Source organism: Dunckerocampus dactyliophorus, chromosome 1 (assembly GCF_027744805.1).
Source record: "Dunckerocampus dactyliophorus isolate RoL2022-P2 chromosome 1, RoL_Ddac_1.1, whole genome shotgun sequence".
Classification (NCBI taxonomy): Eukaryota; Metazoa; Chordata; class Actinopteri; order Syngnathiformes; family Syngnathidae; genus Dunckerocampus; species Dunckerocampus dactyliophorus.
In genome coordinates, this window is record NC_072819.1 from 5,493,256 (window position 1) to 5,506,279 (window position 13,024).

Genomic DNA, 13,024 nt, shown 5'->3' on the forward strand with positions numbered 1-13,024 from the left:
GGGAGCTGCAGAAATTTGGGAAGGCGGCAAGAGGGCGGAGTTTGGACGTTTTAAAGACAGAGAGTGATGCAGGGTGAGTGACAATGCCAAAGATTTGGAGGGATTTTCCCATGTTTGTTTATTGGACATGTGTGTGCATGTGTGTGTGTGTGTACGTGTGTGTGTGTGTGTGTGTGTGTGTGTGTGTGTGTGTGTAAATAAAAGTAATTTTACCCTAAAATAACACCTTTTAAAAAGTGTGATACTGGCTAAAATGAAGGAGACTGGCATCGCCGCAGCCCGTTTAGGCAGAAGCTACTCCAACTTGAATCGATTGCGCCCTCTTGTGGTGGCTTCCTCATACCTGCCTGAGGTTTTAGCAGACGGGCAGACGAGGGGGAACGTGACGCTGTCGAGGCGGCCGTTTTGATTTTTGTCTGGGTCAAAATTATGGGTGGGCCAGCTTGTGTTGTGCTAGCACTAGCGTCCCTGCTCTCTTCAATTTTTCACCTTCATAGGTTAAGAATTTTGTTAACTGTGGAATTTGTTCCATCAATAAATGTGGAGTTGCTCCACCTTGAAGATATCGTGTCTCGTTGGCCTAGGTTGCCGCCTAAACGGGTGGCGGCAGAAATCAGAACTGAAAGGCAAATGAAATGTTTTTGACATTACAAAAAATAGCGAATTACTTGGTAAATATGTCAGTGGGTATTTAAATTGTGGCGGTCCATAGTGAATGGAGTAATGTTCCCCAGGCGGGTGAAGTTAGCATGTATTTAGCATGTTTTAAAAAAATAAAAAATTATTCACAGCATTTAAAATGGAATTGGTGAGAGAACTGTTTTTTTTTATTTTAGAATTTTCACAAAATAATTACCCTGCTCCTTTCCTACAAAAAATATTTAAAAAAACAAATATTATACTTTATATAATACTTTATATGATATGATTATATTAAATAACAATATTTTTAAAAATGTAAAAGAAACATTTACTCAAAAACGTTGACTTAAATCTAGCAACTACTAAATGTAGCATAATAAACAAAACCATTACCATTACAAATATAATAAAAACATTCATTATTTCATTTATTTTTCAGCATATTGAAAAATGTGGGTTCTGTTAGCGCTTAGCGTGTAGCATGTAGCCTTTCAACATTTTGACAATAAACATTTTAAATGTGACAAGTTGATTCACAACTGCTGTTGCTGTGCTGACTGAAGACGTCAATTACACTCCACTACACTCGGGGGAGCCCTGTGGGGGACTACGAATAAATATAATATATAAATAAATAAATAGAAATATAAATATAATTTATATAGTAGACAATGAATTGTTATTTAGTTAATTTAATTGTAATCATTATACTTACTATATTATAATGATTATTATTTAGTTGTTGAAAACCACTAACGTTTCCTGTCGCCTTCACAATAAAACTTCTGGATCATCTGGATCGGGTATGATCTCTGGCTGGGCTTTCTTTTTTTTTTCTTAATACAAGGGCGTTCCGGTTCAGCCTTTTCCCGTCCTTCCAACTCGCCCCACTTCCTGTTTCCTGTCCCTGCAGGAAGTAGCTTGCACTCACTTCCTGTCAGATTAGGTGCCTTCATAGGATTAGAGGAGTAAATTTGGCAAGAGGCAGGAGGTCACAGGAAATAAAATGTAAAAAAAGTGCACCTATTTCCAGCATGAAAGGGGAGAGTTTAGGATGTGAAAAGAGAGTTAGCAGGTCCATTTTTTCTTTTGGGCTTGGTGTGTAAGTTTTACAGACGGGAGAGCTCGACAACCTCATCCCTCCCCCTCTGCGCAGCGAGCCAAGGTGTGGGTGTCAAACCTCCTGGGCTGGCCTGGTTTGGTGGCCTTGGCTCCCGAGGTCTGGTGGGTTGCGGGTTCAGATCCCGGGCCCGCTAGAAGCCACTAACTGGTGGAGGCCATCTATCACCGTGCTAACAGGCAGCTGACTGGGCAGCCTGAGTCTGACTCAGCACAAACGTTCTTATTTCTGCTCATGAAAGAAGTGAGAATCGAGTCGGGGATGGACGGATCTATCCAAATATCGATAGTATCGACAGCAAGGGTAGTATCAGTATCAAACTTAGCGACTTTGTCGAGTGGTCAGACCCCTTTAGATGGTCTTTTTCGGAAAATCAGCTCGCGACAAACCAAGACTTCGGGAGAAAGCACATATCGCCCTTCTCAACGAGCAGCGGTACTGCAGGGGGCCCTTCCCCCCTATCTAAAAGCGCTTGTTTGCGACATTAAAAAAATAAAAATGGCAAATAGAAGTGACAGAACAAGGCTTATTTGTACTTCTAAACATACAGTGGTGTGCAAAAGTGGTTGCCTCCTTCCTGATTTGTTTTTTTTTGCATGTTTGTCACACTTAAATGTTTCGGATCATCAAACAAAATTAAATTTCAATGTCAGAAAAAGTTGAACTTTTTGGAAGGTGTGGCCCATTACATCTGGCGTAAAAATAACGCCACATTTCATGCGAACATCATACCAACAGTAAAATATGTTGGTGGTAGTGTGATGGCCTGGGGCTGTTTTACTGCTTCAGGACCTGGAAGACTTGCTGTGATAAATGGAACCATGAATTCTGCTGTCTACCAAAAAATCCTGAAGGAGAATGTCCGGCCATCTGTTGGTGACCTCAAGCTGAAACCAACTTGGGTTCTGCAGCAGGACAATGATCCAAAACACAGCAGCAAGTCCACCTCTGAATGGCTGAAGAAAAACAAAATGAAGACTTTGGATTGGCCTAGTCAAAGTCCTGACCTGAATCCTATTGAGATGCTGTGGCATGACCTTAAAAAGGCGCTTCATGCTGGAAAACCCACCAATGTGACTCATTGCAAGTTATCACAAGCGCTTGATTGCAGTTGTTGCTGCTTAGGGTGGCCCAACCAGGTATTAGGTTTTGGGGGCAATCACTTTTTTTCTCTCTTAATAATAAAAAGTTTCATTTAAAAACTGCATTTTGTGTTCAGTTGTGCTGTCACTGACTAATATTTACATTTGTTTGATGATCTGAAACATTTAAGCCTGACAGACATGGAAAAAAATAGGAAATCCGGAATTGGGCAAACACTTTTTCACACCACTGTTTTTGTTCTGCCGTAGCTCCGCCACTGCACAGCAGCACGCTGTATTCGTTTCCACGCCACACTACTAATTGCACGTACACAGTAGTTCCGCGGCAAAATGAACATATTTTGCACCATCAGATTTTAATGAAATTTCATCTGTAGATAGATATTAAAGTGAATTTACAGTATATCCTACATACCTTTTACCTTGTCTTGTAGCTACAATCGAAGCTGTCGTATGACTCGAGGTGGTCCAACACTCAGTATGAATCTGATGTGAAATTGAAAAGGAAGAAGTAATCTACCTAACATGTATATGAATAAAAATACACCCGATATCATATGAAAAAGCAACATTTTCACACACGCCCCCACAGACTCTCCCAATCGAGCGTGCACACACAGTGTCATTTTTTACCGTCGCTTACTTCCGGGAATTGTTACATTCCTACTAGTGAGGTATATCCAGGCGGCATATCTAGAAAATGAATGCATGGAAGAAACAAGCTAGTTTGCTACTAGCCACCCACGTTTGTTTACACGCTTGAGAGGCGGTTTGATGAGGTCATCTTTTGTGCGCCGGCAAATATGGGAGGCCACAGGGCTACATATATCCATCCATTTTCTATACCGATTCTCCTCATTAGGATTGCGGGGGTATGCTGGAGCCTATCCCAGCTGACTTCGGGCGACAGGCGGGGTACACCCTGGACAGGTCGCCAGCCAATGGCAGGGCACATATAGACAAACAACCATTCCCACTCACATTCATACCTATGGACAATTTAGAGTCGCCAATTAACCTAACATGCATGTTTTTGGAATGTGGGAGGAAACCGGAGTACCCGGAGAAAACCCACACACGCACGGCAAGAACATGCAAACTCCACACGGAAATGCCCAAGGGAGATTCGAACCCAGGTCTTCTTGATCTCCAGACTGTTACTGTGTTGGCCAGCATGCTAACCACTAAACCACCGTGCGGCCCTGGACTACATACAGCATTATGTTTATTTTCGGCTTTCATTATAGGGAAAAATCTTGTTACCAATATTGACCGATATTACATTTTTATGCCAACATCGGGCCGATAATCCGGTGCCGATATTATTGGACATCCCTAATTTGTAATATTTTCACTTTATTGTCATAAAATAACTTTTCCCACAACCTAATTTTCCAAAAATTACAACTTTATTTGATGTTTTGTTTGTTTCTCATAATATTACGGTTCCAAATATTTCAACTTTCTTCTTAATAATGTTTGTAAAAAAAGTTTTTGTAATATTTTGACTTTATTCCCATAATATTATAACTTTTTCCCCCACCTAATTTTCCAGAAATTACAACTTTTAGTTTTGGTTGTTTCTCATAATATTACAACTTTTAAAAAAACATTTTTTTTCTTTAATATTTAAACTTTATGCTACTAGAATGGCATTATTTTCCTTCATAATATTACAAGTTTATTCTCGTAAGATTGCGACTATCATGTGACAATACGACTCTTTTCTCTTAATAGTTTGACTTGATTCTCTTAAAATTACACCTGTGGGTTTTTTTTTCGTTTTTTGTTTTCTTGTTAAATTATAATTTAGGAATATTGTATACACACACTATCGACATAGCTGTAACAAACACGAGTATGTTGGGCCTTAAGAAGGTGCTGCTCTGTCTTTGTATAGCATTTTATTATTGGCCCCAGGCATATTGTAAAAATAAAAAAAGGAATATCATGAGATATTACACTAATTTGCTAAAATGTGGATATTTTGTTGAGATAATTAGCATATATTGACCTACACTGGATTGCTTTTACCACCTTTTATGTACAAAATGCATCAAAGTGGGCCTCCTGCATCCTTTTATGTATTTTAATTAATGAAATGAATCATTGAAATTAATTTCTTGATTTTTTTTTTCTGTGTGAGGCCCTTGCTGTAAAACATCTGGTCACCTGTGCTGTTTTTGTGCAATTGTGTCATGTTTCACATTTAGCTTTAGACGTCCAAAGGTGGCAAAAAGGAGGACAAAGGCAAGAGATGGCCGACTGTGAGACATTCTTAGGGATGGAGGCTCTCTGTGATCTACAGCTTCTATTTCTAAACCCTCAAGCCCTTCTTGCTATTTGCATGTCCAAACGTTCTGTTATAGCTCGCAATATTTATCTTTCTGACTGGCTCGGTTTCCCCGAATGGACATGCGTGGGTCTAAACAGCGGCTTTGCGATGTGGAAACCTGGCTAAAATTAAATGGAATTTCAGCCCGTCTTGCTATATTTGGTCGCCGCTGGTTTTGTCACTAGAAGAGGCCCTGACGCCACGTGGGAGAGGGTGCGCGGCGTGGCGACCCAGCGTGACGCCGCGGTGAGCGCACGCTGACTGCCAGCAGACGCAAAGAGAAAGTGTGGGAAACTGAAAAAAGAACAGCAGACGGAGGAGGGGAGGAAAAAAATCAAGAGGAGTCACACTAAAAATAAGTTCCATAGTGAACAAAAATAGAATCATTGCATTAATGATGCATGCGTAAAAAGAAGCTAACTAATGTTAATAGTAATGTAAATAAACATAACCTGTTCCAGGGTCAAACTGTGGCCACCATGAAAGCTTAATTAAGTGTACAGGCAACGTTTTAAGTCACATTTTAACAGTTTTAACTGCCATACCAGTGTAAAAAGAAGTCAACCACTACTAATAAAAATGTAAATAGAAATAATCTTTTCCGAGGGCAAACTGTGGCCATCACAAAAGCTTTATTTAGTGCTTTAAGTCGTATTTTAATATTCTTAACTGTCAAGAATTGTAAAAAGGAGTTAAGCACCGTTAATGAGAATGTAAATAGGAATAATCTGTTCCAGGGTCAAACTGTGCCCATAAGAAAAGCTTCATTTGTGTTTTAAGTCACATTTAACATTCTTAACAGTCATGCAAGCGTAAAAAGAAGTGAACTACTATTAATAGTAGCCATCCACCCATTCATTTTCTATGCCGCTTATCCTCACTAGGATCGCGGGGGTATGCTGGAGCCTATCACGGCTGACTGTGGCCATCATAAAAGCTTTATTAAGTGTACAGGCAATGTTTTAAGTTACTTTTTAACATTTTTAACCGTTATGCAAGTGTAAAAAGAAGTTAACCACTGTTGATGATAATGCAAATGAGAATAATCTCATCCATGGTCAAACTGTGGCCATCATAAAAGCTTTAGTTGGTGTTTTAAGTCACATTTTAACATTCTTAACTGTCATGCAAGTGTAAAAAAAAGTTAACCACTGTTGATAAAAATGTAAATACAAATAATCTGTTCCAGTGTCAAACCGTGGCCATGATAACAGCTTTATATAGCGTACAACTAATGTTTAATGCTATCTATATACGTGATATCTATAAGTTCCAAATGGCAACAATAAAGACATTCTCTTTAATGCGTGTTCATACATCACAGCATATCATAGCAATCCTCAGACATGGGGAGACTAAGTAAGTGCTATGATCTTCTGGTGATGCCATGACATCATTGCTTTTCTGTCCATATGAGGAGTGGAGGGACACGTGTGGGGTCATTGTTCGAATCCCTGCATGGCAAATGTCCGACGCGGCGCAGTGTCGCTGAAATGTAGAAGCCGGGCGCCATGGAGACGTCCCGTCCGTCTTTTCTTGTTAGTGTTTGTCTCTTGCTTTCACTTTCCCCATCTCAGGTTTCCCCCTATACTAACTATATATTATTGTGTGTGTGCGTGTGTGTATGTCTGGAGCCATGAGATGGAGTGTGTGGTTAGCCGCTGGTGTGTTCAGGGACTGTGGGGCACCTCATTCTCTCTCTCTTGGTCTGCTGCTGGCTCTGTCACTCTGTCATTTGGCTGCCGGCATTGGTCATGTGACCAGCATGTGTAAAGTTTTCAATCCAACAACAACTCGTACACTCATGCTGCATGTCCCGCCTGATTATTCTCGTCATGTTCTCGTCTCCTGAAAGCTAACTACCGTGGAACCTCCAAGGCCCAACTCTCATGAGGTCCTACAGTATATTTCGGAATTCAACCAAAATCCTGGGGTTCAAATACACACACAGATGCACAATATAAGGGGCAATACTCCAGAAAGTAAACGTGTACTTTAGAGTAGTCAGTGTACAGCTTGCATAGCAATACAGTCTACAGTAGATTTACTGTACTATCTACTGCATATGAGTCAACACACAACCACTATTGTCTAAATAGCTGGCAACACAAGTGAGTAGCAAGATAGTTGTGTCTTGCCTACTGCCAAGCGTGGTGGTGTTGATGGCGTCATGGTCCAGGCCTGCACGAGTGCTGTCGGCACCTGGGGAGTTGTGGTTCATTGAGGGTAACATACATTCCAACGAGCGAGTAGCAAGATAATTGTGTGCAGTTTACAGTCAAGCATAGTGGTGGTAGCGTCACAGTCCAGGGCCGCACGAGTGCTGCTGGCACTTGGGGGAGCTGTGGTTCATTGAGGGAAACATACATTCCAACAAACAAGTAGCAAGATAATTGTGTGTAGTTTACAGTCAAGCATAGTGGTGGTAGCGTCACAGTCCAGAGCCGCACGAGTGCTGCTGGCACTTGGGGGAACTGTGGTTCATTGAGGGAAACATACATTCCAACAAGCGAGTAGCAAGATAATTGTGTGCAGTTTACAGTCAAGCATAGTGGTGGTAGCGTCACAGTCCAGGGCCGCACGAGTGCTGCTGGCACTTGGGGGAGCTGTGGTTCATTGAGGGAAACATACATTCCAACAAGTGAGTAGCAAGATAATTGTGTGTAGTTTACAGTCAAGCATAGTGGTGGTAGCGTCACAGTCCAGGGCCGCACGAGTGCTGCTGGCACTTGGGGGAGCTGTGGTTCGTGTCGGGAAATATGAATTCCAAAACAAGTGTGTAGCAAGGTAATTGTGCCTGTGGCGGCGGTGGCGTCACAGTCCAGGGCTGCACAAGTGCTGCGAGCATTGGGGTAACTGTGGTGCCTTGAGAGAAACATACCTTCCAGCACAAGTGAGTAGCAAGATAACTGTGTCTAGTCTCCAGCCAAGCATGGAGATGGTGGTGGCATCACGGTCCAGGGATGCACGAGTGCTGCTGGAACTGTGGGGAGCTGTGGTTCATTGAGGGAAACATACATTCCAACACAAGTGAGCAGCAAGACGATTGTGTCTAACCTACAGTTAAGAGTGGTGGTGGTGGCGTCACAGTCCGGGGATGCACGAGTAAAGCCAGCACTAGTGGGAGTTGTGGTTTGTTTTGGGAAGTATGACTTCCAACACTGTTGTTGAAAAAGAACTTGTTTTTTTCCTTCATAGTTTTATTTCATGCTACATTGCCACTATATGTCTGCATTTTATTATTATTACTATTATTATTATTTGTATTTTTTATTCATTTTATTTTATAGTATGCAGACTTCATCATTTTTTTATCTTATTTTTTTGGAAGCTTTAAATGGAATGAATCGTCTATCGTCTTCTTTTATACCATTAAATGCTGATTTGTTGTATTAATATTTTCTTTTTTAGTACAGTTATTGTAATTAATATTTTTATGATTATCATTCCAGGTATAATAATAACAACAACAATAACATTGTTATTATTATTATTGTTTTTAGATCTTCCCTCTTTCCCATTTTTACCCTCTACTTCCCCATCAGCCATGTTGACACATTTAACATTTTAATAATAATAATAATAATAATAATAATAATAATAATAATAATAATAATAATAATAATAATAACAATATTATTATTGTTGTTATTATTATTAAAATTGACACAGTTAACATTTTAATAATAATAACAAGAATAATATTGCTATTATTATTATATATTATTATTATTAATAATAATAATAATAATAATATTAAGAATATTATTATTATTATTATTGTTATTATTATTATTATTATTATTATTATTATTATTATTATTAAAATGTTAAACGTGTCAACATGGCTGGTGGGGAAGTAGAGGGTAAAAGTGTGAAAGAGGGAAGATTCGCAGGAAATGGCCTACAGTAAACATCCTGTTGGAGGAAAGGATTCTGGCACAGCAACGGGTGTTTAAAAATGTGCTCTTCATGACAATGCGTGTTTTTACCTAGCCCTAAAGAGTCGCTCATAAATGATTCCACTGGTATAAATGCAAGCAAGCAAATAAAAAGACAACCATCGGAGCTCTTCTGCAGGAGGAGGCGGTGTAGTTACTAGTTTGGACCAGCAGATGGCGACGGTTGACTTCCCATTGATCCCGCTGTCGCCGCGAATCGCAGCAAATACCAAAATTGATAGACAACATCAGAAAAGCGTTAATAATTTCCATGTAATTGATATTCATTCATATTTAATTGATACTATTGGCTCGTGCAATATGTCTGAACGCTATAAGAAAGACATAACGATCCCAAAGGTCACGGAATGTTCTAAAAACCTACTGGTGACACATTGTTGGCAAATAAAATAGCCAATTTCTTCAGTGAAGTAAAGGCGAAGACAAAAAAAGGCGTCATTAGAGCAGAATCTTTAAGTAGGGTATGGAAATAGCCCTCCATCGCCACAGCCATCCATCTTCTTTCTCTCTCTCGTTAATATCATAATGAGACCGATACCATTTTTGGACTAATTTGTCCTCGTTGCTGAGACTTAATAATTAAAAATATTTCAGGAAGTAATCGTCTAAGTCAGAACTTAAATTTAAATTATAGCTAAATTAAACAGACTACCTGTAGCTTTTTTTTTTCAAGGCGTGGATAAAGAAGCTGAAGTCGTTTTACCAGCGACGTGGAAATAAGGATCGCGCGCTTTGTTATGGCGTCAGAGCCCGAGGTGGCTGTCAATCAGTGGCGCCCCCCGGTGGAAACATCAATCACCCTCTCACACTTTGAGTGATGGATTGGCTTGACACTTTAGACAGACGAGAGGCGGCGTACAGGCGGGGTTCGGGTTTAGACGGAGAGCTGACATCGGTAATTTTGTGAGAGCAACAAAATCACTGGAGTCGAAAATGTATAGCGGAAAAGCAAAGCGCACTAAAAAAATAAAGAAAGAAGGAAAATCCCACAAGGGGATCGCAACAGATGTTCAGTCGAATCAGCGACACGCTATGATGATTTCTATTTAGTTTTCTGGAAGGTTATTACACCGGTATTGATAGCCATCCCGCACGATAATGCTCCAACAGTCCAGAAGAAGTGGGTAAATATTGCAATTAATGGTTTTGGTGGCCACAGTTTGACCCTGGAACAGATCATTCTTGATACATTATTATGGCCCAGCACCCATTTCCTAACTGTCCAAACTGCTGAGTGGCCGAGAGCTGTCCGTCAGACTCCACCACGTCAGCACTAGTGGCTTTTCCGACTCGTAAATCCACTTTTTTTTCCCCCCCTTCCGCTGCTTTTACAGGATTAACTTGGCTCCGAGCAAATTAGCAAAAACTTGGAAAATGAGGAGGGCAATAATAAAGCTACATTCATTTACAGTTGCACCGTTTGATGAGCTCCTCTTAACTAAATAATGGGCCTCGCTTTAGATTAAAGTGCGCACCTCCAGTATACTTTATACGCAACCAGAAGCGAGCACTTCCAGCGTTTAATGAGCCTCTAAGAACCATCTGGGTAGGTGATGCTCACTTTGGAAAATATCTGAGTCATTGTTCTCTACCATTTTGGTTCTCGACCGGTGGGTTGCGCATCCATCCCGGGTGGGGCACAGGCAGCCAGTCAAAAATTACATAAGACCATGTACTTTGAAGAAAGTTGAGCCATATTTTGGTCACCTTCCTCCAGTGGGGCACAGTTAGAAGTGAAATATCTGATTTTGTGGTCTTTTAGATATTTCATTTTGCTTTGTGCTTTATTTGTATGAATGCAGTTATCATGTTCGTCCTCATTTCCTTGACAAAATGCCTTCAGAAATTCCTCTAAAATGCATTTTGGACATGTAATTATGTATATTAATTAAGGCTGTCAAATGATTTTTAAAAATTAATCAGATTAATCACAGTTTTCAAATTAATTCATCATGATTAATTACCATTCGCAGCTACAGTATGTCTAAAATATGCCCATTTTGACTGCATTTTATTGAAAGCAAGACAGTATTATATATATTTGAATGATTAACAGCTCCAAATTTACTGAAAATTTAAATCAAGCTAAAAGATAGCACACGTCTGAAAACCTATTTACCTAACACTAGCTTCTTTAATCGTAACAGAGAGCAATGAGGGGTTGCGTTCAAAGACACCACGTCATTTAAGATTCGTTCACATTTTGAGTTTGTTTTCGGTGATTTCCGAGCATACTTAAATGCAGTCAGTACTTCTGCATTAAGAGTTACAAATACCCCTTTTCCACTGTGCCTGGTTTTCCATTGTCATGGTCAAAAAGCTGTCTTTTTTGGTTCAACTTTGGCTCCAAAAGCTTGCTGGGCCGAGTGGGCGAACCATTTGCATAATGAGGTGGGCGGAATTACCTAAAAAAAAGTCAGCCTCTGTCTTTATTACATTTTATTTTTTTTACAAACCCTAACTATGGAAAACGCATCAAAAACATGCACACCAGAGGAAACCCGCTGCCTCTCGTCCATTTGGACATCCGAAGAAGTGCAGACGAAATTTGAAACAGTGACAAGAACCCAGCCGATGCTGGAATGCATCAATAGGTCAATGCATCAATGCATTTTGAGGAGCTCGACAAAGTTTTGGGCCACAGACGCCGGCGTGCCGGTTTGCTGATGGGTTAAATAAACTCCACCGAAACCCTGGGGGCCATCACGGCAGAAGACCCAGGCACAAGTCAGACCTGCCTGGACTTCCCGTAAGTTCTATTTGTTTCATTTAATGTTCACAGCATAGTTTTGGCCTGCTGTTAACGTTAGCATGCTAATGAATGAAAGCCTCGACACCTGTCACTGCGCAATACGTACCCGGGACGCAATCGGTTCAATCGGGTTCTACGCATGTGCAGAACGCGTCTATGTCTGGTCGGCCTATTTTTCGGCAGTCACATGTCAGGCGTATGAAATCTAGGCCATCCGTCGATCTATTTTACCGCAGCAAGCAATATACGCCCCCCCTCCACTCCCAAACGTCATTAAGATAGATAGAAATTTGAGAAATAACAACATAGTCTTTTTTTTTCTTATAGCCGTGGTGCAAGTGGACAACTCATACACCCTCTTTTCTTTGTTCCAGAAATTATTTTACGTTTATTTTTCGCCACTGAAATAAACAGACACAAAAGCATTTGCTAGAAAGTTATGTTTAGAAAAAAAAAAGCTCAATCTTCTTGATTAATCATTAATCATTGCACTCCACTTATGGTTGTTTACATTGAAATATAACTGCATTTTATGTGTTTTATTCTATTTATTTATGTGCGTTACACGTACCGGATATGACGTTTATGTCTGCGCTACGTGCATCGCGTACGTATTTTAACAAGAGTCACTTATAAAATAACCTCCCAACATATTACATATATGAAGTATGGTTATTGACCATTTATGTTCATACATTTAAAAAATAATAACTACCACAGCACGTGACGTCGCAGAAGCAATGTCGTAAAAATTATCTATAGGAGGAAATGACGTAGTCCGTGCGCATGCGCGGGACCGATTGCGTTCCGGGTATGTATTGCGCAGTGACACCACCCTCCCCTTCTCAACTGTGCGTGCGGCGGCAAACTGATTGTAAACCGACAGTCATGTCGGAAGGAACATTTATGGTGCAACAGTGTTGTGGTTTAATGTTTTTATCTGTCTGTCAGAAAACAATGGTGATGAGATGGCTCATCCTCCCCTCGCCACAAGCGCCCCACAAACCAAAGCGTGCAACGTGCAATCTTTATGTTAAAATGTTTTGCATTTTGCACCTTAATTTTTATATTTTTGCACCTTTTGTATTTATATTTGTACCTGTAAATAAT